The sequence below is a fragment of the Colletes gigas genome, unplaced genomic scaffold (assembly GCF_013123115.1).
Source record: "Colletes gigas isolate AHSC1104 unplaced genomic scaffold, ASM1312311v1 Colletes_gigas_Sc00008, whole genome shotgun sequence".
Taxonomy (NCBI): domain Eukaryota; kingdom Metazoa; phylum Arthropoda; class Insecta; order Hymenoptera; family Colletidae; genus Colletes; species Colletes gigas.
The window spans coordinates 4,412,502-4,439,311 of NW_025106637.1; the positions used below are offsets into that span (position 1 = coordinate 4,412,502).

Consider the following 26,810-nt stretch of genomic DNA (forward strand, 5'->3'; position numbering starts at 1 on the left):
TCCAACACTCGACGCCAAAATGGCAGCCAATCAACAACCACGAAATAGTGCAGTTTGGAAACGGTGAACTTCTTCAACAACCAAAGACGAACATTTCATTCGAATAACAGATACTCGATCAAATTTGTATCTTTATAGAATGAGAATATTTGCGTAACTATATTCAAGAGTTTGAATTTTGCGAGGTGTAAAACGGTGATTTCGTTGGTTTTCTTCCAAATCGAAGAAGAACGATACTGAAAGGATATCGAAGATGAAACAGATTAACAAATGGAAAGGGAAGAATAAGACAAACTTCCACGGAGTATCTTTCAAGAATCCGAGATTGGAATCCGATATCCTATCTTTCTTATAAAAATGTTTCTGCCTTCGGATGTGGGCAAATATCAATTTCTTTCGCGAATCGAATTTGCGATTTGTCGCCTCGATTTCGCTCGCTTTACCAAGAATGAAGAAGTGGCTTTCGAGAGTAAAGCATCGATTCCATGTGTATTACGCGAAAAAGCCGTTTGGAATAAACAGATTTATGTTCGCGGGAAGAGCCAACGTGGCCATTTAAACGTTATTGTATTCCACAAATAATACCAATGTACACACTTCGCGTGGAAGAAGAATTTCAAATGTGTCGTGCATTGTGTTCCATTCATACTCTAAAATCTATCATTCTTGCTGAAGGAAATATTTACTTTATTTGACTTTATTAACAATTAATCATAAGGAATAATGTTTCCTGTTAAGTTAAATTTCCAACAAAATATTTATTTAACTATTTATAGTTACTTTGCTATCCCCCCTCGATCGTAATCTCTATTTAAACGCTTCGCAGATTAATTTGTGCTATGATTTAATGTTTTCGAATTGTTCTTGTACAGTGACCAAAAATGATTGTTTTTAAATACGTTGATTATCCGATCCTGACCTGCCCTAATGCTCGTTAATATCAATGGAAATTCTTATTTCATTCCAGTTTGCTTATTTAATAGCGACGAGGTCTGGTTAGCGCCGCAAATTCCATTTGCACAGCTCAAATTTGCTCCAGCGATTGAATTTCCAATTATGAGAGAATAGGATTCCAATAAGTAAGGTGATCAGAAACTCAATATCGCGATGAAATAGGATTCCCGGTCAGACATTGAAAACTACGGCCAGAACTATGCAACGAATGAAGGAAAACATGTTCGAAGGATAACTAACGAAGAACAGTTATTTTACGCTTTCTTGGTCGACTGAAAACTCTGTCAACATTCATGGTAGTCGTTGGTGATTTTTCATAGTTCAGCAGAGGTATCAAAATTAAAAAAAAAAATGAATAAATCCTCAAATAAAAGATATACAAACTTTTAAAAATGGTAGTTGATCAAACCTACGAAAAGGATCCCTTTAAATAATTGATAAAAGAACAAAAAATAAGCAAGCTTCTGATCTCTACAGAAAGAAGGTTGACTCTGATACTAATTCAATTCTGATGTCATCCAGTCACTAAAAGTACTGTGATTCGATGTAAACTTCTCACAGTTATTTCATCAGCATTTGCAACACAAGCTTGTGAAGATAAGATTAGAGTGATTTCTGATTATATTACAGAGCTAGTTCAAGCAGAGACGGTCCTCGTCCGATGAACAATAACACTTAAAGACAGAATCTAATTATTTCACGTTCGCAAGAAACACGTGATTGTGCAGCACGCTTTAATTGTAAATTACAAAGAACAAAAAGAGAAACACGTTATATGTGAAACATGCGTAAGAAAACCAGCGCTGCGCGTTGGAAAGTGTTTCGAAATATACCGCACGATGACTAATTTTAAATTATACGTCATGACGAAACATATTTTTGCAAGTTATTGCTTTGCTTGCGTTACATACATTATTATAAATCGGGATTTCTCTAACTGTAATAAGGAAATAAACCGTGGGATATAAATGAAAATAAGCAAATTGTAAATTTGAATTTTGAAAATTTTATCCCGAGTAACACGACGACAATAATAATAACAAAAGATATATTGTACCCGTTCGAAAAGGCTATGATTATTGTCGATAAACGAAACGTGTTTGGGACTGCAAAGGGTTAACGGAAGTTTCTAGCAAAGGCGAGAGAAACACAGAGATTTTCAGCGATTTCGAGAACGCTGGGGAAGAAATGATCCTGGGAAGCAATCGCGGAAGTGAACAGCGAAGGGACAACAATGTGATGAAGCGGGAGACCAGAGAGGCTGATGACCGGAAAAGGGTGAACGAACGGAAATCGCGAGTAAGTTCTGGGAGAAAGGGAGAGTGAAGGGAGGCATAGAAAGGCGCGGAGGTGAGAGAAGAGGAGCAAGAAGGCAGAATTTATCGTTTCTTTGGTCGCTTTGCTCCGTAGGCGTGAAATGTCTAAGGAAACGTCATCGACGTGCTCCATCATCGCTGATGGAAACGATCGAAGACCTCCGGACGTGACTTTGTCATCTTTCGTATCAACGAGTTCCTATTGTGCCCCATTATTAACTTAGAAAGCGACTGACAACTGCAATCGATAAGAAACGCGTAGATTTTATTTCACAAATTAAGAGCAAATCTGTACTTTAATGTGGCCAGTATCGAGTCATGTTTTTTTAGACGTTAACATCTGATTTAGTATGTCTAATATCTACCAAAAAACTAATTTTTCACAGTTGCTTAATTTATGTATAGTGGCTTGTATCTGTTCTTTTGTACGAAGGAAGATTGAATATTTTATTCAATATGTAGACACCCAAATAAGTACAAAATAAAGGTATTACTATAGAAAAAATGAAAACTTGGAAGCCTCAGATATTTTTAATTATAACAATAAACCTCAAATTAAAATACTCATCCATGAAAAGACTCGTCCCTGAAGTCTTCGATCGCGTTGTTAAAAATACAATAATTGTAATTTTTTTTCGATCCTGCGACAGAATTCGTGAAACGAAAAATGCTTCTTGGAAAACTACATGGGTAATTACTAATTACTGGCTAATTACTGACCTCGCATCAACGAGCTCCAACGTTTCTCTTCGACGGGATATTTTCCGACTTCTATTTCTTAATCGTCGTACAACGAACGAGCGCCTTAATCACGATAAAAGCAGAGCACGAAACATCGTATTAGACTTTCGTTAAGAAGAACGAATTAATTTGTGAAGTGACAATTGGACGAAATAAAAGGAGCAAAGCTTCCGAGCTAATTGCAACGACATTACGATAGCGAGCTCGTCGACGGGATAACGTAGACACGAAGGAATAACGACGTTTACTAAAAAAAGAAACTCGATTCTCTATGATTTTTCGACTTCGAGACTGCACGCGGTGTTTCGATATTAGAGGCCATAACTCTTCGTGCGAGTTCAGCGCGCCAGAATAATTAAAAAAGTTTATGTAAACGAGCGGCCTTTTCGTGTTTGTTTCGGAGTTATGAAAATCCTGATGAGAAATCAGGAGAAACTAAAAAAAAACTCCTTATTGCCCCGGAGTAAACGCTAACGGGAGAAATTTCACAGGAAAATTGTTAAAATTATTCCGAGTTGGAACTCGAATTATACTTATTTGTATCACTGCAAGTTTCCCATCCTCTCTCGATGAAAGAATATTCACTAGTGGTTTCCATACACGGTGGGAATTTCAATATCTCCAGCAGTAAGTGTAATCGACAAAGAGTAAGTTCCCAAATACCATATTAACCGTATTGAACCCTGCAGTGATCACATACCCTGTAGAAACAATGGTAGCCGTCTCGTTGCTTATACAGAGCCCCGGCGGTAACCGGCGTCGCGACGCGTCGACACAGCGTTCGCTAAAATGGACTTTCATAGACTCAATTTCAAAGTGACCGTGTTTTTAAAAAATAACGCTCGACAAGAGAAAAAATGGAGCTCTGTGGTCATGGTCAAAGTAAACTTCAAAATAAACATGGAAGACAGCATAAATTAGAATAGTTGATATGGTGATCGGATAGGGGATGAAATGCCCTTTAAAATGAGCGTTCGTACAAGCCGATAGCTTTATTAGTTCCGGAGATATAGCGATTTTAGTTTCAAGTCGACGCGGTGTCCGGTTTCGGAGATAGAAGGGCTCGAAGCGTTTGTTTACGTTCATTGTGATCAATGAACTCGCGCGCGTGAAAATAGTAAACAGTGCGTAGTAAATTCTTGGAAATACTACGCCCAAACTGGGTCACTCGGTCACAACTCACGTGCGACAAAGAGGTACAACGCGACGCGTCAGACGGAGACAGAGATAGTCGAATTAAAAAATTACCCCTTTACATAAATTACGATATCTCGAAAACGAAAAGTCCGATCGACAAAAACCAAAAGCCATTTTAAAGGGGAAGGTTTACCGCTGCTAATGATGGCTTAATAATTGATAAAGCACTAGTAGTTTCGGAACTGCACGCATCTAAAGTTTTAGTATTTTTAATACGCGTCGTTAGGCTTTCGTAAGACGGACAGTGGAATTTTAAAAATTACCCCTTTACATAAATTACGATATCTCCGAAACGAAAAGTCCGATCGACAAAAACCAAAAGCCATTTTAAAGGGGAGGCCTTGCCGTTTCTAGCAGTGGTTTAATTATTGATAAAACACTAGTAGTTTAGGAACTACACGCGTTCAAAATTTATCTATTTTTAGTACGCGTTGCTAGACGCTTGTAAGACAGTGGAATGATACTAGTGGCAACAAATGATGCTAAAACAACATTGTATGTTATAAATTGTAAACGAAACTTTAAAAACGTTCATTTAACCGATCGTGGTAGGTTTAGTGTCTTTCAGACCGTTGATAAGTTTCCTTTTTAATTTATTCACACAGAGACACTTAAATATCTCAATGTATGACAAAATGGATTTATACCAGCTTCAAAACCAGCAAGTTTTCAATTTAATTAAACAAAATTCAATGTACGTATACTATAAGAGAAGTCGTTTAGTTAAACGATGCTGAAATAAACGATCATTTGAGTGGTCTGGGTTATGTTAATTTCGATCTGCACGTGACAAATCATGAGTAGTTTGATTTCTGGGCGTTCTGTTCGCGTTCCTCGACAGGATCCACGGGGCTCTTCCGAGTCAAGGACCCGGGCGAGAAATCGCGGATCGCCGCGGCATAGCGAACAGTCGGTCGTAAAATTCATTCAACCCGATAGAAGAACACAATGGCGGCCGTGTATCGGGCGCCGGGACGTTGGGTTTCGCACGAAGCGTGAAGTTGCATCAGCAGAAAGACGAACAGATCCATTGTCCCGCGGAGGAGAGCCCCGTCGTCGTGGTCCCTTACCCGAGCAGGTTTCCGAAGCCGAAAAAAAAAAAAATATACTTTCAGCACGCGAGGGCCGGGGAGGAGAGAGAAACAACGCTCGCGGTTAGGATGGTTACGTTCGCGACTAGTCGAAGGAAAACCGTCCGTGGAATCTTTCTCACGGCCCGAGGCCATCATCCTTCGACCGCAGAGTCCAAGGATCGGCGTACAAAGGGGGCGGGAACCGGGGAAGGGTTCCTTTGTTTCTCTCCTTTCGATATCTGCGTTTACCGCGGCTACGTTGTATTTATTTGCGTCGTCGATGAGGCTTTTCCGAGCCTCACGACCGGCAAAATACCAACGTTGCGAAATTGGCTATGGGTGGGTAGCTGAAAACTAGGCAACGACTAGGAACGAGCAATTGGGTTAAGATGCCGAGCGAATTTATTCACTCTTTCGTTCACGCTGCTAGATAGTTGCACGTATCGAACGAAATATTACCATCGTTTTGATTTTCGTCTGTGAATATGTCGTCGTTGCGATATTGGTTGTGGGTGGACGCAGAATTGAGAAACAGGCAATAATTGTACCGTGCAACTAAGATTTTTCACGTCTGAAGATCGATGAATAAAATTTGTATATTTTTAGAACTTTAAATCTCTAAGCATGTTGCAAAATTGAATGGGTATCCAGCTGAGAACGAAGCTGCGATTGGAAACGAGCAAATTGGTTGATATGCTAACTGCGCGCATTAACCTTTTCACTCCCAATATAGATTATTGCTAGACATTTGTAATTATCGAATAAGATATTGCTATCGTTTGGATTTTCGAATCCCCGAATATGTCGTCGTTGCAAAGCTGATTGGATGGGTATCCAGCTGAGAGCTAGGCAACGATTGGACACGAGCAATTAGGTTAATATGCTGACTGGATTTATTAACCCTTTCATTCCCACTGTGGATCATTGCTAGACGTATATAATCATCGAATAAAATATTAGCATCGTTTAGATTTTTATATCCGTCGCGAAGTTGATTGGACGAGTGTTGCGGATTAATGTGCTGACCGAATTTGTTAATCCCTTCATTATATAGTACAAAATCATCACCGAAAAATCGAAACGGAGCATGGTATGTTTCTTTTTAATCGCGTAACACGGCCAACGTATTGCTCGTTTCAGCGTTTATATTGCAACGATGAACTGTTTTGTCGGTCTGCGAATTTATCGCATTTATTGCATGCCGGAATGCCTTATCGTTCCTCGCGACACAGAAATAAAAAGTCGATATATCGCGAGAGTCTAATCTATTTTCTGTTTACACTCCGGCGGGGATATGGAACGTGCAAAACTCAAGGCAAAATAATTTGTGCCAAGCTTGCGTAAGGAAATATATTTTACTCGATTACGAAATAGTATTTCTTCGGATATTCGCCGCTGGAAACGAACAATACCGTTCTTTCGTTCATATTAAAGGATCTGAATGTACAACGAACAGAATATATTAAAATACTCATTCATAAAAATGTTTTAAAGAATGCAGCAAAATATTATTTATTGAATCTACAAAATATCTATACATTATATATATCTTGTCAAACTTTATCACCAGGAATAACTCTTTTTGATATTGTCAAAAAATGTTTCACATATAAATTGAATAGAAATAGATAAGTTCGTATAGTTTTTGTGAATGGAAACATATTACTTTTTAATAGATTAATCGATCCAGCTGGTTAGTCTCCATTATTTATACTTAAGTGAAACGAAAATTCGAAGCAGTTGTTCATTTTAAAAATCGCTTAGCTATCGAATCGATAACGTTCGATATAATTTCCGGACGTGACAATCGTGCACAAGCTACGATAATTCGTATTTTGCATCGTTGCATAACAAAGTTAACCGACAAAAATTTCCATTTCTCGACGTCCTCACATTTTAATCGATACGAGTACAAGACGTTTCGAAACGCGTAATTCGCGAACAATGAAAATGCAAAATACCCCCGAAACGCCGCAGCTACCTCGCTCCCCGACGGTTTCACGATCATTAAGCAAATCTCAACGAGGCCAAAATATATAACCGACCGGTGGAAAAACACGTCACAGACTTCGAATCGGTTCCTCCAACAATTTCCATCCCCCTCCCTCTCGCGACTTCTTCCAATCGACCACCGACAAAGCACAGATCATTAAGCGAATTTCCATCGACCAGAAAGCTCCTATTTCTCCCTCTTCTTCGTTGAACTATCGTCGTTCGTAGTATAATCCAACGTCTCCGCACACGTACACACCATCAACCACCCACCGCCCACCCTCCTCATCCCGCTCCGTGTAATTCCAAAACGAAATAGCACAGTAGTTGTCGGATCGAGGGTGGAGAACAGAGAACGGTTATGGTGGTAGAGTCTGTTCGTGGTATCAATATTTTACGGGGGCACGTTCCGCCATCGATCGCAGCTTTTCTGCATAATTAATCGCGCTTCGTCCCTCCGCTGTCGCTCGCTCGCGCGCGCCCAACCACCCCCTCTCGCCTCCCCGCCGCCATTTCTTTTCTTCCCTTCTCGCCACGCGCCACGGCGGAATCTTACGAATCGAATTCGCGATGGCAAGTTAAATGGATTTCGATCGAATCTGCCTGCCCTCGGGGACTTCCACGCACCTACCCCCCCACCCCCCTGTCGTCTTCTCGCCCTTCGTGCTCCCAGGGTTGTGGGTGGATTCGCAGAAACTGGGAACGCGGGTCCGTCCTCCGTGGAACTTAATCTACCCCGTGTCGTTATGAATGCATAAGTTATTACGCCGATGCGTCGGGAAACTTCTTCGCGTTCGGAACAGCTTTCGTTTGATCGTCTTGCTTTCGTAAGAAAAGGGGGGAAGCAAGATTATATCCGCCCCTCTCGAGAAGCGTTAAAAATAGGGGTCTTTTCAATTATTTTACGCGAACGCTCGCGTGATTTAGAGGCGAATGTTTTTGGAATGGAGAGTTATAGTTAAACGAATCCTTATGTAACAAATTTGTCACTCTTCGTTTTAATTTATAATATCCTGGTATTTCGATAATTGGCACAATTTCCAATTCGAGAGGCAGAAAAGTGGCTGGAACGAGAATAGAGGGGATCAGTATTCATAAAAATTAGAGAAGTCGTAAGTCGACGGGGAAACGTGCCTTAGGAAGAAAGTGCTGATCGAAAGGGTGTAAGAAGGCGTTTCGCCAAAGCCGAAGTTCAATATTTAAAGGCGAATAACCCGAAGGGGATGCACAGACTCTAAAGGTCTTCCTGGAGGAGCAATGCCTCGAACGAAATGCAATGAATAAATTGGATTCTCGGCTTTGATCATTCGTGGATTCGACCCAGGTTCCGATCGATCAAACAACAGCAATTCCGTTTTGCACGACTGTCGATTCCTCCTTTCAAATGGCCCGGAAGTATTCCAGCGCCAACTGTATTGACCCACAATATTCATTTGAACGAAATTCGCTTATATCTTCCCGTTGCTCTCCGATATTTCTATCGATCGCTTCTACTTTCAGCTGCGACGCGCGGATGTGTCAATATTTCATCGATATAAAATGCTAACATCGATACATCTTCCATGAAGAATGGAAACTGTTGACGCGGTGCTAGCCTAAAGCTGATGACTTTCGGTCTAATACCGAGTATGACGAAACTTTATTCAAATAATTAACGAGGAATCGAAACACATTTATTCCAGCGAGGAATTGTTTGCGTTAATTTGTGTCCATCCAAACCGAAATGTATTTAAACATTGTTATTCGATTCTTTTATCTAATCAAAAATTCGAAGAACAGTCCAAAATAAGCTATGTAAAACCAAGAATAATTCATAGAAGCAAACTATTTTATTACACGATTACCAATTTAATAACAAATATAAGTTGCATGAAAGTGGCACAGAAAGCAAAAAGAGTTAATAGAACAAATAATGATCGCTTGGAACGGCTTCAATTAAATAGTAAATGCTGGTTGCAAAAAAAGATAAAATAGATAAAATTCATATTAAATAGCAACATGAAACACGATATTGCGTTCTTTGCGTTCAACCTCATTTTTTTCTACGTATCTGCTTATTATTTCAACTCTATTCCGATCGAAGTACACATAAGTCTAGATTTAAGTTATAAAAGTTTGTTGAATCTTTCATATTAGATATTTCAACTTGTACGTTCCTTTTCGTATAAATTTTTATTTTATATCACTGTTCTATACTACTTACTGTTTTATTTTATTGATCACATGTTTTATAGTGATTGGTGTACGTGAGAAACGACCATTGAAAGACGATCCAACAGTTTAAGATATTCCTTGAACAATCGAGGCAGCATTAAAAGCTCGAACGTGGGTACGTGACGCAATATATATGGTTATCGCCAAAGATTTTCCAGTTTCGATCGAGACATGGCGTCGACGATACTTCATATACGCTACGAGGGATTCGAAGATGTATCTATCACAAATATTACACAAGTCCTAAGAGTCTAAAGTCATGCCTTTCTATGCTCTGGTCAGCAAAATGTGCTGAATAACACTAATGTCTGAAATAAAACAAGTGCAAATCACGACGAATTAAACTAACAATTACGTCTGTTATAATTTTCATAGCAAGCATAGTAACCATACAATTATAAAATAGAAACTACAGTTACTCCCCCACTGGTATTCGTACAATGATGATTCACTATAAACGAAAAGAAGCTCTTACGAATTATTTATCATTTATTTTTTTACCAAATATTCTTTATTACCACTGTGTTAGATAGAAGATATGGTAATGTAAACTGTATACAAATCATTAATACGTGCCCAGACGTTTTTTTTTTTTTTACTTTATTCAAACACAATTCATAAGAAGCAAATTTTTTTTCATTTATACGATTATGTCTACGAATACGAGACACTGTGCATAAGCTTTGCATATTTGGTTCGATCGGATCGTGCTTTGTAATCATAAAAACTGGGAGCACCTCGTCCGTTCTATCCCCAAAAAGTAGCCAGGAATTATCGAACGACGGAAACGTGGCACGAAGAAGTGACGAGGGGGGGAGGAAGTAAAGGACATAACAGTAATTTGGGAAACATTCTGTGTGCACGTTGTCTCGTCATCGTTCCATTTACGAACCAGTTATTAGCTGACGCGTACCCCGTCACCCTCCCGCGTTCCCACCCGTATAAATGGTATATACGGCGAAAATAAAAATTGGTAAACGCGAGTCCCAACGACGGCTCTTCGCGTCGAATGAAAGAAACGAAAAGAGGGTGGTGTGTCTGACGCGCTGGGCAACGTTAGATTACCACCTTTCGGGCCTAATTCAGGCCGTCGTGTACCCGGCTCCCGAGAGTACGTGAACTCTTTTTGCCAGGCGTGCAACGCACGCTGAAAACTGTAATTACACGGCGGGAAAAACGTAGAAAGAGCCAGCAGGTCCGGACATGTTGGTCAGGATGGAGGGACTTGAAAACGGAGCGAGGCAGGACAGCGAGACAGGGAAAACAGGGAAACAAGCTGAAGGAGAAAAGGAAAGAGCGTAACGGACGAGGAAGAATGGCAAACTACTGTGGGACGACGCATCTGTCCGAGCATATTTGATATTCAACTTTTCTTCTTCGACCTACGACGCCAACCCAACCTCCCCTCGACCGTCTACCACTATCTAAACGTCGCTTTCCCTCCGTATCCACGATATATCCGTCTTCGGGGGTGTTGGTGGGGGGGCCACTTTGACCATTTAAAAATAAATTCAATTTTCTTTACTGTTCGCTTGGATACTTTCGTAAAATATTTAAAACCTTTTAGATCCCATCCGCCAGGGGCACTTCTTTTATTCCAGTATTTTTGACTAGAAACATTGTTGCAATATATCGATCGTAAAAATATTCGGACACCAGTATAGATTTGTCATTGTCAGGATAATGATTTACGAGTACAATGATTTACAAGCTTTTTCTGGACTGCTTTTTATCCACCTTGCTTTTGGTGAAACTCTTATAACGATTTTAAATAAAATATAAACACTTTGATCTTAAAAATACAAATTTGTATCAGGTATGGAATCAAATATTTCGCTATGTATAAATGAAATTTCAACTGCCACCGAATAAATTATTGACTTCGTTCAATTTTACGGAAATAAAATTTGGTCGATCTCTGATTTGTAGAGATATGAAAAGTTAATGACTTTTCTTTGTTTTTAATAACGGAAACTCGAAGGATGAAACTAACCCGAAATTATTGAATGTGTAACATCGAACAACTTTTATATGAATTTTGATGAAAAGGTGGATTAAAATTAATAAGAAAATCGAAGAATCGTTCCCCGATCCGCCCAAATCCACCACGATATGGATTGTTAAACATACCTGGCGTAATTTTAGTTGGGATAAGGGCTTAGGGGACGAGAGACACGCAGCGTGGGTGGACGAGAATAATGCTATGAGAACATTGCGTAATTGGTACGCGCGGGAAATGATTTGGTGGGTCAGGAAACGGGTGCACGCGACCCAGAGAACACGCGGATCGGCTCGAACTGCCATTTTTCTTCTCTTCCGTGTTCCGAGAGGCTTGAAATTGAACCTTGTTAAACATAACATTACCCACTTTGTTTGTCGCGTTTATCGAGTGGTTTAAAATTGATTCTATTCGCTAAACGTTCGATCTTCTAATAAATTTGTAATAAAGAACTTTCGATGTATTTTTCGAAGATCGAATATAATTTGGGTTACGGGGGGGTAATTTGTTCCATATGAACCGTTATATAAGAACCAGAGTGTATTCGCGTCGCATCTGCCCGCAATATGTATCCTGCCCTAGCATGCGACGACTTCACCAACGAACCCATCCTTCTATCGAACGTGCAACCTTCGTGGTAATTTACCACCAAAGGATACAGGTAGCAAGTGTCACGCTTGGTTGGAACAAGTATTCAGGCCGCTTAGAAATTTACGAGCCAACATTTCGCCTAACAGCAACTATGTAAACAATACCACCCATCCATGGAAAAACTCCACGTGCATCGTAAATTCATGCTTTTAATATCGTATATTAATTTAAAAGATCGTTATCTACCTAACCGTATCCAATTCCAAAACGTGACAATTTTGAAATGTATCATTTTCGACGCGCCTGGTTCCGATTGCGTGCATCGTTCTCCATAAAAATTTAGTTCGCGTTGCTCGCTACGATCGTTCTCCCAATGAAAACTTCGCGTAACTATTGACCTCTGTCCGCGATATTTAATTCCACGTCCGCCAGGGCAACGCTAGCCCGTGCACTTAGTTCAGATTCGCAGAACGTATGGAAAGCGATTCATTATCGATGACCGGCAACCCGTAATTAGGAAAGTACGGAGGCAAAGTACTGCATAGGTTCGAATTGTCGACTAAGTATTACGCGGCATGATCGATCGATAGAACCGACAACGCGAGAATGCCGCACGTAATAAGGCCGGTTTACGCGTTTATGCCATAATATCGCGGCCGTGCACCACCCGCGAGCACATCACGATGGACAAATTACGCCTGGACAGAAATACTCGATTCTGTGCCGGTTGCTCGAACTATGGCCAACGGTGCTCAATAATGAATAAGACGAAGCAGCGAAAGGTTGCCTGCCACCCCTCCCAACCCCACCGTCACGACCACGAAAAACAACGCAGGATGGGTATGTATTAGGCGATTATGGAAAATTGTACTATCTATGCCACGAAACGTAAAACTTTCTTAAGAGCGTAAAGTACCTACTTTGTAACGTTACTGGGGGAAAAAAGTTTCCTCTTACGAGCGTCGAAAATATGTACTTTTTATATGTAATTTTTTAGTGATCTTTGCGGTGTTTGACGAGACAAAAAGATGAAGATCGTTGCATCGAGTGAAGCCATTCGGTAAAACGAGAACTTTGAGAAGATGTATTAAATAGCACACACCTTGGTGCAACTAATTAAGAATAAGCATATTTATATTAGATATGACTATTCAAGACGAATGACATAATTTTACAAATATTAATGAACAAATCGATTTGAATGTTGGTCTGCACATAACGTCGATGATTCACTGGGAGTGCCGGAATCGTGTAAACAGTGAAGGTACATTTTTCCGAGAACGATTGCGCAAATGTTTTACATCGTTATGGCTGTTATCTGTTATGCTGTAAAAATATAATATGTACCTTGATAAGATACAATCTAAACTAAATCAAATCCAGCGTACAAGTTTCTATAACACCGATATTATAATGCTATCAATTAATTAACAGCAATGTATAGAAAGTACTGCAAAATATTCGTTCAAATTCATCAATTGAAAATATTCAAATTACTCAGAACACAAATGCAGACAATCTTAACATAGAGTACTAGATCCAGCAATAAAATATCTGTTTCTAAACCTAACCCTGGATAATTTAATCAATCAACTTAATTTTAAATGATTCTGAATGAATATAACAAATTTTTTGTTCCCATATCTCGAACGTAGAAATTCTATTTTCTTTGCAGGAGATCTATAAGCTCCACGCATAAGAGAACTTCCAACTGTTGCAGCATCCACTGGGAAAGCATTACCGGACGAGTCTTCTGGCGAGTCTAGGAGAAAATGGCACAACAGTGTTGCTCTATCAACCAAGAATATTACTACCTCTCGAAAACAAATCCTGTTTATAACCGAGCAATTCTCGTCCGTCCAGTTGCATCGAAAATATACGACGGAATTGTATCTTCCACGTCCGTAGGTGTACTTAAAATAGCATATTTACAACCGAGAGGTCAATCTATAAATACATCGCCGTCTACCGGAGTCAAGGTAGAATTTTGCATGCGGGAGGAACAAAACAAGAGAATTCTGCGTCGCGTACGATACGCGACGACGCCATGGCGGATCTGAGAAATCTGAGAACGTCTCGCGAATCAAGCGTACTACGCGTCATCGTCGACGATTACTCAACGGATCACCGTGCTCCAGTCAAACGATTTATTTCCACTGACGGTTCGCTTTTTACCCGTTGCGAAACGTTGCATTCTTTCGCGTCGCGCGTGCATCGCCATTTTCGTACGCATTCGCGAAACGAGCGGCTTGCTCGAGGCCTCCTTCAAACGCACGCAACGCAAGATGCTTCAAGAGTTACGTAAATGTTAGATAAAAGTTATAATATCGCGTTATTTATATTTATCATGCGTGAAACGAAAAATCTTCCTCTATATTTGTTTCAAACTATTTCTATACACGGTGTTCAACCAACCCTGGGAAAAATTTTAATGGGAGATTCTAGAGACCAAAATAAGACGAAAATCAAGGATACTAATTTGTTGATTGAGGCTTCGTTAAAAAGTTATCCGGCCACACAGTATATATTTGGTAAAGAATTTTTTTCTCGAAAGTGCGTAGGAACTCGAGGGTATGTCTAATGACCAAAAATGGTTGTAATCGACCCCCGCAACTGAAAATATTTTTTTTAGAACGATTTGGAATTTTTTAATTTTGTCGAAAAATTTCTGCACTTTCTGAATTTTTTTCTCGAAAATGCGTAGGAATACGAGGGTATGTCTATTGACCAAAAATGGTTGTAATCGACCCCCGCAACTGAAAATATTTTTTTTAGAACGATTTGGAATTTTTTAATTTTGTCGAAAAATTTCTGCACTTTCTGAATTTTTTTCTCGAAAATGCGTAGGAATACGAGGGTATGTCTATTGACCAAAAATGGTTGTAACCGACACCCGCAACTGAAAATATTTTTTTTCGAACGATTTGAAATTTTTAAATTTTGTCGAAAAATTTCTGCACTTACTGAATTTTTTTCTTGAAAATGCGTAGGAATTCGAGGGTATGTCTAATGACCAAAAATGGTTGTAATCGACCCCCGAAACTGAAAATAATTTTTTTAGAACGATTTGAAAAGATCTTTTTTCGCCGAAAAATTTCAAGTGAAACATGTCAATGTATGGTCAGACATTTTCGGTAATGAATTTTTTTCTCGAAAATGCGTAGGATTTCGAGGGTATGTTTATTCACCAAAAATGATTGTAATGGACCCCCGCAACCGAAAATAATTTTTTTAGAACGATTTGAAATTTTTTAATTTAATTTGTTAATAACTTTGTAACGAAGCCTCAATCAACAAATTAATATCCTTGATTTTCATATTATTTTGGCCTCTAGAATCTCCCTATATACTGCTATATTACCACCCCTTGTTATGGATTGACCATCAGTATCAAAAATATTAAATTTACTTTCATCAGAGAAGAGTACTCTAAAAACTCTAAATTTGTATTTTTTTTTTCGTCCCACTTCTCTTAAATCGTATCTAGGATTTTTAAAAACTCTCTGGATAATTATACGGCGAACACCGACCTTATTTTCTATTTAGACACGTAAAATAGACGCGACAGTCGACCCGCCGATAGAAAGATATATTTATTCATGTTAAAAATGTTCTTTCGTGCTCCTCTCGGATTATAATACTCCTCCCCGGAGCGCGCGTCTCCCACTTTGAAAAACACGCAGCTTCAGTCGCTGTGTTGCACGGTTATTATGTCCGTGCGGGACTTAACGCGACGGATTCGAATGCAAAGCATCCCTTCTGACTACACGTTCGTGTTCCTCTTTTTCCTAACGTTTTACCACGGTCGTCGCACACCTATGCTGCGCGTTCTCGCCTTCCGTGTTGCGCTGCACTTGTCGCCTATATGGCGTCCCACATGCGCTGACTCTTTAGTCCGCACTATCGCCAAAGAGGCTCTGAAAAACGCGGTCGGGTTAAATTCCGTCGCGTAAACGAGCTCTTCGCGGGCGTTCGCGCGTTTTAAACCGGTCGCCACAAACCCTGACGTCGCAGCCAGCCCGTTGGGACCGTTAGTAATCGCTAACAAACCGTGCAGGGCGATTCCAGCGGCGAGAAATCTTTTCTATTAGGCTTTCCCCGACACCACGCACGCCTATCCTGGGCGCAGTTCGTCAGACACTTTTGTTAACTTTCTATAACCTTAGGGGAACAATGCTGGGTGTCCTCGTGGCTTAGAAACCCACCCTTGAAACTTCGAGTCTCCGCGCGTTTCTATTATTTAGAACCGATACGACTGGAACAAGTTCGAATTTTATCGAAGAATTATCTTCTGTTTCCTTGGACTTTATAGTGGGGATATATATATAAACAATGTAGAGCTACCCCCGTATTCGTACACCGTAATGGTGAACATGTTTCCTACGAATTCTTTCCATTTATTTCTATTAATGCTCTCTATTACACTGTGTTGCTTCTATTTAAGAAATAGATTCATTATTTAATATTAATGGGCAAGAAATGCCCAATTACGAAACCGATAGAGAGGTATGATATGAACTATGATAAGTAAATAGTGACAACAATACGTGGTGTTCCCTAAGCGGGGACACATCCTCTATAGAAATTTAAATTCATTTTCAATCAAATAAACAATTTATAATCCAGTTTTAATTATTAAATGTTTGTGTCGAATCATAGTAACTCGATAGGATAGACACAACAGTGACAAAAAAAATTCTTTGTCGAGCTGGATTCGACATAGGATGGCAAAGGGTTAGCTAGTCAGCTGTCTGATTAAATTGGTTAGATTTCCCTGCAGCCCCCGACGCGTTCAACCGATATGCGTCGAATTAACTAGATTAAGCGTCGACCGCCATGGAAATCCTCCATCTCGTGCAACATAGGCAAACAGATGCGTCGTTACACAAATCTCCCAAAGCTTCTAACACACAGCCCCGCGATTAGGGGCGGAATTAAGAGTACCTGTCGGCAAGCCAGACAGAATACGCTCGAATTACAAACGAGTAATTTTTAAGTAGGATTTGGCCGTAAGCAAAATCGAAACTTGACGAGAAGGAGATCCAAGGTGGTATCTGGAATTCGAGGAACATCGTAAATCAACCCCCTGTCGATGCAGCGGATTCTCGTGGGTAATTCCTGGCCTCGACGACGACTGCCATAAAAAAAAAAGTTTCACTGAGATCCCGTCGCGAGATGAAAAGTCGTGATCTTCCTCCGTGAGAAAATAAAATGTGACCCGATGAAAGAAGCCTGAATAAACGCGCGGGAACTGTGCGGAACGCAGAGAAGGGCGCGGTTCAAATTTTAACAAGCACGTACCCGTTAACGAGCGTCTCAATTAAAGCCGATATGAGTGCAAGATGACCTGAAATCGTATGACTCGCCCACTTGTCGACGAACTGCACCCACGTTCTTCACGATCCACTCCCGTTCCCGACGATCCGCCTCGTCCGTGGTCTAGACGCTAGAAAACCATCCGACGTTCCTACCACGCGTCAATTTCGATCATTTTTTTTAAACAAACCCCGTTCTCGACGTGGGAATTTTGTCTTAGCCTGATCCTTACATTGCCAGTTCCAAGTTACATACTCCAAGCTTCCGCACTTTCCCCATTGTTTTTAAATGAAGCACGTTCCTCGTCCACGGTCAACCAGAACACAACTCATCGTTTATGGCGAAAAATCATTAACTCTCAAAACAAGAATTCATATTTCCTTTCGTGTCGAAAAAGGTAATTACATGCTTTGCTTATAGTAGACAGAATGTAATCTGTTTTCACTTATTTTCAACATATTAATTTTACAAAGTGGTTGCACTGTAATTACACTGCGATTACAAAACAATTCTCGTGTAATTATAATATAAATGCAGTTTAATTACAATGCAATTTGCGAAAATAATGTGAACAGATTACTATTTACCCAACACCGACAACAAAGTAGAAACGTTTAGTCTCCATAGTTTCGATTAAAGTGCCTTTTTCGCGAAATTTATTGAACGATAATTAAAACATTTAAAATTTCAAATTTACTAATGGACGATCGCTAACACAAAAATCTTTTGTTTCCAAAGTTTTGAAAGTGATATATACCTATACGTTGTACACCTTTGTGTCTGTTTAAAGCATCCTTCGCAAGACTGCTGAGCAAGGTATTCTATTTATTTATTTACCTTTTGCATCGAATACGGGGGATAATAAAAAATAAAAAACAAAAAGACCGTTGTACGCGACGTGGGCAAGGAAAAGGCGGTGAATCGAAACGACGTCAGGTGTAAAAGAAATGCCATAAGGTGTTCGACGAGCTCGCGGAAGAGGACTCGTGTCGGTTCGATTCGTTTCGCGGAGAACCGATCGTTTGATGTAACATTAAGGCATTACTGGAAACAACCGGTCAGACGGAAAGGCGGTTCGGTTGCGAAAACAGCAACGAGTGGCACGCCATCCTCAATAATTCAGGGACGGTTCTATCTTTCACGACGAGTCACTGCTACCCCGGGGCCTCTCCGAAGGAGGATACTCGCCGAGGGCTGATTATGATCGCCAGAAGCCCACCAGCAACACGGACGCTCGAACGGGAGTGTCCATCCTCGAAGGAAAAAATAAAGCCTCGAGAGAGAAGAAACAGTGGCGGACGATAAAAGAGGAGTCCATTGTTCGTTTTGAATTGGCCGTTTCCAGATTCGGATGTATCGATCTAGCGGTTAGAATAGCGAATTTAACGAGCGCGGATTGTTACCGTGGACGCTTTAATATCGTTCCCATTGAATCTGCGAACTGGCGTTGGATAATAATGGACCTTAATAAAATATCGTCGTTTGTGCAACTTCATTATTCTGCCGATGGCGGGAAGAAAATTGCTCGCCGGAGCCGCAATTATTGCGGTAAATTTCAAAGAGAAATTCCTACACACGCGCCGACTTTTCCCAATCGTGATTTAGCAAAAATAAAAATACAGCAAGCGTTGCTTAACACTGTTTCAACCGCGGTTTGTATGCACGCGCATTTTGACCGGAAAGTCTTTTAATCGCGGAACGATTCTTCATCCCTTGACGTACGATTTAATACCAAATAATTTTTCAAGCGTATGCTATTTAATTTCAATTAATTTCGAATGGTCGTGAAAGAGAATACCTCGTTCATTTCAATTTATAAGACTCTATGACGAATCATATTCAAATTGTCAATGGTGACTTTCGCGTTTGGTAGAAATAGTGTTAAGTCTTAATGATAGGAGAATCTTTGATATTAAAATATAGTTTACCTTGTTCGTAAAAACGGGCCAATTTAGAAGCACTGATATACTGAAAGATTCCAGGAAAATCTGAAGATCGTTAGGTTCGCTTACCTCCGGGAGAGAATCTGGAAACAAAGATAAAGAAAAAATAATTCAAATCGTAAAGAAGTTTCTTGCGAGGAGTACGCTTTATGCAGAATCGGGAACTACAACACAGTATTCCACAATAAAGCTCCAATTAGACGATGATCGATAACATTGAAAGGAACACAGAATACTGCTCGACAACAGAATCGGAGCAAAAGCTGGTTAATATCAATTAATTGAAAAAATATCATTTTATTTCTATGTTATTATCGTAATCGTATATGTATTTAGCATCACGAATATATTTTTATGACGAAGTGGGCCAACTAATCACACTGTGAGACCCCTCAAGCTCAATATTTGTTTTCTTTGTGCTATCCACAAGGTTTACTACCAATTACCAATGAAACTGCTTCCGGAATATTTTCCCACCCGTAATTGACATTGATGACGATTATTGTTTCTGCAACGCGAAAGAATTCCGACCCAGTGCGCGACGGTCGATCGTTTGACGGAAAACCAACAGTTACCCTTAGGTCTCCTAAGAATTTAGGTCGCCTGTACCGTGAGTGTCTGCCCTTTAAGCCCTTCCGTGCCACTTTCCGGATCGTCGATCTCACTTGAACGCCCCAGCTCCGCACATCTCGTCAGAAGTATCCTGACTTCGCAATAATTCTACCATCCGCCCCCGCTGGGACTTCGTGTTATCGATCTGACCGCGATAGAACATCCCCTCGTATCCGTACGTTATCGTGCACAGATTTCACCTGTTCCCTTGCACTTTGTTGAACGTTTCCAAAAGAAAATCCCTTCCCATCGTCGTTCGTCCGCGGGTCTCGAACTCGAGTCGTTTGGGGGACTTTAGAACCAACGCTTCGAATTATAAAATATAATAACAGAACCGGGGATCGAAACGATCTTAAAAATAATTTTTAAACTGTTATTCATCGGTCTTGACCGAAACATTAATTCCAGAATGTGATATGAATACGGAAAAATCGACGAGGGTGTGAAATTATATGAAGAAATGTCCAATTTGGCGCGTAATAAATTTTCTTGCAGGTTTTGCGACACCTCTGTACTCGCGTTCTTCCTTTAATCGATCGTTGATTAAACCAGACTCGATTCGGACGCGAAAGTGGCCCATAAATCGGCGGCTAAGCCTGATTCAAGACTCCTGGTGTTTGTTTCTATCATCGAGGATCGCGATCCTTCCAGCGAACAGTTATTTATCGTTATCGTCGAATCCCCGAACCACAGAGTATCTCAGCCACGATGTTGCATTCTTTATTGTTACTGGTTGATACGAAGTTATCACTCGACAATCAGATATTCTTGTTTTAAATGAATTAAAGACAAAGTGGCTGATCGTATAAAAACTTTCCAATATAAATTATCCCGTTCGTAATAAAAATACAATAAAGAATTTTGAAATATTTTCGAAGTAATTGTTTCCATAAATCTGGTACTTTAATTTAACAGAACTCTATAGTTTTTACCGAGTTTATTCGATTCGGTTTTTCAGCTCGTGAAACGGAAAGCAAGGCTGATGCTAGCGAATCGGCTGGTCAAAAGGCCAAATGGAATTAAAATGCACAATATCGTTAAACATATGTGCGAATTCACGGCCTCATTCCCGTCGATCGGCTCTGACATTTAAATGGAAATCTCGCGATGCACACGAAGATCCTTTCGCGTTTAAAGAGTCCCCCGCGTACGCAATATGTCGAAGTTTCACGCGAATTAATGAATTATACGCCGACGAACGTGAGAACGTTCGTTTCTTGTTCGACCGTCTACCATCGACGTTGGAAAATTCTGTTATTCCGTTGTCTTAAAGAAGTTTACAGCTTCGAGGTGCTGAACAAATTTCATCATATTATTTTCAAAAACTGCATTTCACGTTGGTTACACGCAGAATCAAATTGTCTCGCCCGGGGAAGGAACTGCAAAAACGAAAGAGATATTTGCTCGTTTAATCGCGGCGGAGCACGTACCGCCGAGGAAATTGTTTTAACGACATTAATCCCTTGTTTTCAAGAAACACGTCCCTGCAAAGCGCGGATAGAAATTTAAACAAGTGGCGGGCAATTTTTATTTGGAAACCGCAACGGAGAGGACTCAGACCTTGGCAGTTATTTACCTGCTCGAGACAACTAAAAAACCGGAGGTAAACTAACTCCAGGCAGAGCTTGTAGTACGCTTTGCCCGGTAAATTGGCTGGAAAGCTGCTTCAATTAGAAACTTTTTCATTGGCCTTGTTGGCTCTCGGTCTCGATAAAAATCGAGAAATCAATTTAACGACAGTTTCTCAATTAGCGATAAACAAATTTTTCTTTGAACCGAATCTTCAAACGAGGACACAAAATTAGTACAGTAAAAAATTTGTATTTACTGAAATTCACCTTCCAATTTATATCTCGTCATATTGTATAATTTTTTATTGAGAAGCTGGACGTAATTTTGATTATGGAAGTTATAGTTATGTTGAAAAACGGGTGAATTCGTTGCATAAACGGTACTAAAGTAACGGCATAAAACTGACAATTTGTCTCTTTATCTTTCGAACGATCCTCGTATTTGAAATTAGTACAATCGTGTCGTTTGTCGCACGTGCTATTTTGTCGCCGCGGTATAAACGGTCGACATACTTTTCCATACAAATACCTCATTGTGCGACGTCCACGGAAATTTTCAAGCGAGCCTGAATGAAAGTATTTGATTCATAATGAGGCGGCGTCGACGTCTACTAGTTTCGAAGCGGTTGCCAGAGCCTCTTTGAAATGTTAATTCTAGCCATTACGCGCAATCTTGGCACACTGACCACTTTAGTTTCGCCCGTGAATGGAAGACCCAACGCCCGATTCTCGTTTCCATGCTCGAACGGGACAAGGAACCGTGTATCCTTTTTCTCCACGTATTATTCCTCATAAAAGAATCCCCGTCCGTAAAACTGACACTCGTAAAAAACAATAAAAACCACCAACGCGGGATACTTTCGGGTTTCATTCTCGTAAGGGGCAAATAAACTTTGCGAGCATCGATCGTAACCGCCACGAGGAGCAAAAGGAACCTAACGTTTCGTGGGAAATAAATTCCGTCGTCCAGGAACGCCGAGACATTTAAGAAACAAATCGGAGGAAGGTCGACGGAGACAAGCATCCGCGAAAATGTCATTCATAGTCGCAATATTTGCTTGATGTTGTTCTTTAAACGCAGAGTCGATGGTCAATAGCGTGGAACTTCATTTATTGGAACGAAATATTCATCAAACACCTCTGGTCTAGTATTTTTTATTTTTTTTTTTAATGGTATCTTTACTGATATATTTGTTAGGTTTTTCTGATTAAAATAAGACCGAACACGGTATAATTTGAATCATGTTTGCGTATTTAATGAGTGACAATATACTGTATTAGAAATATGTGAAATTATATCGTGATTAGTCTTATTTTAATCGGAAAAATAGAAAAGTTGTAAAAGATGCAAATAAAATTAATTTACAGTGTTTGAGAGATTTTAAGGAACTAGTATTTGTAAAATATATCTACTATTTTCACTGTTCAACCAAATAAAGAATTTAATTATCAAGCTTTATCTAATTACTGTCCTTGCTAGACATTTCCACGTTCACAAAAGAGGAACAAGCTAAATGTATAATTAAATTCGCTTATCTAAGGATTCCAGTTAATTGAATGAAAAGTTGTAAATAATGAGCACAATTAGTGGATTATATGAGCAATTTCACATAAATTCCGCTGTACAATTGTTTTGGGACGTCCACGTATTGCGGAGTTTCCACCTGTTATACGACCCTTTCAACTTCCTCAAATCTCTATTATAATACGAAGCTGCTTCGCGGGAAAACATATTCCATATGTTGTATTTACAAATAAAATTGAAACTCGTCTCTACGTCAACGTGTTAATTGCAGATGCACGGGTAGTTTCCAGATGGAATAAGCTAATTAACCCACTTTTAGTTCGTAGATTATTGCTTGTACATTCAACGAACAAATATTACTCCTCGACTCTTGTGAATTTAGAATATTTGTATAATCGTTTAGACTAATCGTGCAAAAAATAACATTTCTCCTACAGTATTTCTGAGATATGACGTTGTGCTTTCGACTAGAATCCGACGTTTGGTGTCCACGGTAGAGTTTTGCTCTCGAGAGTCTTTACGCGCTGACACGCGATGATCAACCTTGCTGCAATTACGAGCGAGGAAACTTCCAAGCACGAAGGTTCCTCTCAGCGTGAAAGAAACCTCCCCCGGTCGCCTCCAGACGTTGATAGCGACTCTTGAGAGCCAAAGCTCTCCGCTGGATGCCAAAGCATAATGGCGGCGTGCGCCTGAAAGCGCCTTCTTTCTTTTTCGCTCGCGAGTGCGTTAAGGACACGTGGCGAGGAACGCGAACCGAAAGCGAAAGGATCTGCTGGTTGACAAGGTGGAGCAATGACAGGTTCAAGGTCATCGAAGAGGGAGATTGCGAAACAAGGACGACTGCAGCTGTCCTCGGGCACGGGACGCTACACCTGCGAGACCCACGACACACTCGACGCCCACGTTCCTCTCACGATCACCATTACGAAACACCAAACGAACTCGAGCAGCCAGTTCGAACGCAGAAAACGAGAAGAGCTTTCGAGAACACGATCGATGGCGAGGGGGAGGAAAAATGACGAGGCAAGAATTTGGATACATTCCAGATTCTTAACCCTTGCAGCCCTAGCGAGATGCACACGATGTATCGCGTAGATTAAAAATAAAAATCGAAACTTCCGAAAGAACCCTTATACTTTTGCGAATCGATCGATGTACAAGAAAGTGTACATTTTTTATCGAACAAAAAGGATTTTGCTAATTTTTATTACTCCCATTTCTCGTCAACCGATCACTGACTAACTTTCGTTCGAAAGATTTTTTTATTGTTTTAGCAGAAACACTTCAAACATCGTAGTGATCGTTGGATGACTACCGTTCAGTTATCCGATCGAAAATGACGCACAGTTATCCGAGCATTGCTGTAATAAGCACTTAGTCTTTTATAATTTCACAACCATTGATTTTGAATAAAAAAATTTCATTTTTATGTAGGAAAAATGATTTTGTTCAGCCAGAATCTGTCTCAAAACTTTTGAACGACAGTGTACTTGAACTCATCGCTAGGGAACGGCAGTCCGGTGCAGACCGGCTGAAAACGCAGAGGATCGATCCGCAGTCAGGGGATCGAGATAGATCACGGAACGCGTACCGATTATTCAGGTCTGTTCTTTTTCAATCCATTCATCGGTTTGGTAAACATCGCCAGACAGTCATTACTGTCGGAAGCCTTTAATTGAAGCACGCCGACGAGAAGCCACGAAAGCGCGCGTATTTACGGGACCTCGCAATTTCTTGTGACTTTTCCGCAAAAAGCTCGCGCGCCTGTCCGCTAATTAACGTTAATTACCCGCGCCGGGTAAGAAGGGCTGTCGCATTGAATTAGACGAATTGCTTGTTGCGACCGTTTTATTGTTTGTCCCCTATTATTTATTTTTTTCCCCCTCGAACCAAAATTATTTTTACACCGAATCTGATAATTGTCGAAAAATTAATTGTAATTTTATATACGTGACGCGCTCGTTCGTGAATTCCAGCCCCTGTTACTCCGTTCGACCATTACTCTTTCGCTGCAATTATTTCGGGACTCGAATTATAACGAAATACAATACACGATGTCCTGTAATCGTGGCGGAAGAATTCGAGAATGTAACGACAAAATGAAATTCCATCCAGTTCTTTTACGCGACGGCCATTTGCGGAATTCACGAATTCTATTTGACCTCTCGATATCGGAGATCCTCGACCCTTCGAATAAATTGTTTAGGAAAATTGTGAATTATTCTCAAACGTCTCTCTGCTCTCCGTGTTTTCAATTAAACTACCGCCCCGGCAATGTTTACATTTCGTCTGCATAATGAATGAAATTTAAAAACGTTTGCTTCCGCCAGCCCGGCAAAAAGGATCGACTTCGTTCAACAAAATCAAAACGCAACCAACATAAAAACCGCGACTCGACGTTACTGTTTGGTTAAATACGTTTCCATTTCCATTTAAAAGTTTCGAAAAAATCACCGGACCGTTCTCGATTGGCTTTTTCCACTTGCTTTTCACGTAGAAACGAATGCAGCCCTGAGGGATCACCGAAAAAAAATTAACATTTCGTCTTTCTCCTTTGGTCTCGCACAGTGAAACGATTTAACAGTTCAAAAGGCTTCTATGGCGGACTGTGGTCATAACTATGCGAAATACAAAGGTAAAGAATAACACTTAAAGTAACGAACCGTTTGAAACATTTCAATTCATACTCTGATCAGATTTTTTTAAAAATATTAGAATTAATTTCTTAATCGTGGCGTTTAATGCCCATAAGAATTCTGCTTTCAGTTAGTTTCAGATATTATGTCTGACTGTGTGTAAACTCTTGCTCTTACGACCTAATGAAAGCATCTTTTTCCTGTCGAATACTACACTATTTTTTTCACAAGAGCGTTCGTTAGTCAGTATTCACAGCAATTAACTCTAATAACCGTAGATGATAACAGCTGCGCTAATTGCCATTGTAAAATTAGTTGTACCAGTAGCAAATGATAATGCTAACGGTAGTAATAATAATAACGACGATTGCAACAACAGTGGTAAAAGAAAAAGAATTATGTTTATCGACAGATCTATCCGCGAACATTAAATCACCGAGTAATTTCAATCTACGTGGATCTAGCAAGCCGTGCGAAATTTTATTCATTACTTCGCGTACATCTCGCGTAAACGATGAATGCGTTTTCTGTCCATTCCGCGCTAACGATGCGACCATTCAGGACGAAAAGTGAACCGTCCAATAGCGAAACGCGATTATACGCGTATGAAACGAGGGACGAGCCCCGCGATGATTTGAAATAAGTTACAAGCATTTCGTTGAATGCGAACGTTCAACGATTAAACGATGAAAAGTGATCTTTCAATTACAAAATGCCTTAAATTACCGGACAAAGTGCGGTAATTAGCGGAGTCATAGAACGTTAACGACCGCTAGAAATTCCAGGATTTTAACACCACAACTGTCCACGGTTAAATCTGAAAAATCTGTTCCAAACTGAAAATCAGAATGGGATTCCATGGATCTAGTTTCGTTCTACCTTTAAAAAATTAACTTTCGTTCGATGTAAGAATGTTCCGAGTTTCGATCCTGAGATTTCCTACTCCCGCTATAGACAATCATATTGCGTCAAAAAGGATGGTTGCGTCGTAAAAAAGTCGAAAGTACGATTTTAGTTTTGGCCACGCAACGTCGCTTTCCTGGCCCCATTGTCTATTGTCTCATGGTCTCTTTGTGTTCAACGGCGTGCATAACCAGCGGCATCAAAGGAAACGACCATCAGGGACG

General features: G+C 40.2%; 1 protein-coding gene across 4 annotated transcripts in view; it reads right to left on the reverse strand.

Moving 5' to 3' along the window:
- Positions 1–26,810, reverse strand: part of LOC122396918 (heterogeneous nuclear ribonucleoprotein K) — a 149,742-nt gene that overhangs the window by 113,126 nt on the left and 9,806 nt on the right. For 3 of the 4 annotated variants that reach the window (XM_043395688.1, XM_043395691.1, XM_043395684.1), the window contains exon 2: positions 19,322–19,419. The gene's annotated coding sequence lies outside the window, so the exon portion shown is untranslated. The remainder of the gene's footprint in view (positions 1–19,321; positions 19,420–26,810) is intronic. The other variant, XM_043395685.1, reaches the window with a different exon arrangement.